Below are 1,876 nucleotides of genomic sequence, written 5' to 3'. Positions count from 1 at the left end.
GGGCTTAAGCCCCTACCCTAAAATACCAGAGAGCCCTCCTTTTACTATTTTGGGTAGAGAAGAGGAAGATGAAAAGTAGAAGAAGAAAAAAAGAAAAGAAGAATCATGAAGACGAAGATGAAAAGAAAGAGCTTTTACTACTTCTCGGCTCTAAATCCGCTACTGTCAGTAAGCTATGGCGTTGGAGACCTAGATGATCCTACGGCTGTCAGTTGCTGCCGACTCCATCCGACGGCTCCGACCAGTATCGCCGACGTGGCTAAACCTGAGGCCCAAACACCACGGCGTTTAGATGTGTAAGATTAGTATAAGGTGGATCACTTTGTCCGCGCACACGGCTGGAGCGAAACTTGGCGGGCGCGGCACGCTTGCAGACCAAACACTGAAGCAGTCAAAACAGCTCCTGTGCTAGCAGTGGAAGGACTCGATCTTTAAAGCGCGCGAGCAGAAGCAGGACACTAGCACCTAGACACCGTGCGACAGAAGCGACTTCCATGGCGAGGACGAGGCGCCGTCGGAGAAGGGGCCAGCCGCCCAAGAGCAAGAGGGCGTCGAGGAGGAGAGAGCCACCGGCTGGGGCGACGACCGTGCACGACGTCCCCGACCACCTCATCGAGCTCATCCTGCTCCGCCTCGACTCTTCCGCTTGCCTCCTGCGCGCCGCGGCCTCGTGCAAGCGGTGGCGCCGTCTCGTCACGGACGCTGGATTCCTAATCACCTACCGCTCCCACCGCGCGCCCCGCGTTGCCGGCTACTACCACACCGTCGACCCATACTACGAGTTGCCGCCGGTCGGTGGCGACCCCATCTTTGTCCCCTCCTCCTCGCTTACCGTCGATAGCGGCCGCTTCTCCCTGGACTTCCTCCCGGACAGGGACTCCTGGGAGCTCGCTGACAGCCGCGGCAGCCTCCTCCTCCTTTTCAAGAAGAGGATCGTCCGGGATGTAGGGAGCCGCTGCTTCCCGGACCTTGTCGTGTGCGATCCGCTGACGCGCCGCCACCAGGGAATCCTCTGCCCCGCGGACCTGAGCTCCCACCAGTGCTTCGGCGTGTTCCTACTCGACGGAGACGACAGGACGCACGGCCGCATCGTCATGTCCAACTTCAAAGTCGTCTCCGTGCTGTACGAAGAAGACATGTGGGAGGACGGTCGTGGCGCGCCGCTGGCGTGCGTGTTCTCCTCGGGGAGCGACGGCGACTGGCGCGTCGTGCAGAGCTCGTCCAACAGCGACATCAGACTTCCAAGAGTGGTCGACCAAATAAGCTTCGTAGGCCGCGCAAACGGTTCATTCTACTGGGGAAGTGGAGATGACGGTGACATGCTTGTTCTTGACGAGGCCACCGTGGGGTTCTCGCTCGTCCTGCTCCCGGACAACATCTGGGGTCCGTACGGCGGATGGAGCTTCCGGGTCATCGGTGGCGAGGACGGCGCACTGCGCGTCATCCGCCTGATAAGCAACGACCTCAAGGTCTTCGCACGGCACCAGGGCAGCGATAAGTGGGCGGTCGAGAAGGTCGTGCGGCTGCCGGAGGCCACCCGGGGCTGCCGGGGCGGGAGGAGAGGTACTTCCAGCGTGAGGCTATGATCGTCGCGGCACACGAGACCTACATCCTCGTCACGCCACAGGAGGGGACGTGGCTGTTCTCCGTCGAGCTCGAGACCATGGAAGTGGAGCGCGAGCACGAGAGGAACAAGTACGCTGGGGCGGCATTACCGTTTGAGCTGCCGGCCTTGGAGGCCTGTGCTAATCACCGTAGGCGGAGGAGATGCCGCTGATGGATAAAAATTATTAGTCCGTGTTCCTTCATCACTATTTAAGTAAACCATATCTAACTAACGAAATATTGACGGAAATATAGCCAACATGTATAAAAA

At 59.2% G+C, this 1,876-nt stretch overlaps 1 pseudogene; it reads left to right on the top strand.

The window, feature by feature from the left end:
- The first annotated feature begins 427 nt into the window (after window positions 1-427).
- On the top strand, window positions 428-1,876 carry LOC133896669 (uncharacterized; annotated as a pseudogene).

This window comes from Phragmites australis, chromosome 17, assembly GCF_958298935.1.
Source record: "Phragmites australis chromosome 17, lpPhrAust1.1, whole genome shotgun sequence".
Classification (NCBI taxonomy): domain Eukaryota; kingdom Viridiplantae; phylum Streptophyta; class Magnoliopsida; order Poales; family Poaceae; genus Phragmites; species Phragmites australis.
The sequence above is the reverse complement of the archived record's forward strand: the minus strand, read 5'-3'. Positions and strand labels throughout refer to the sequence as shown.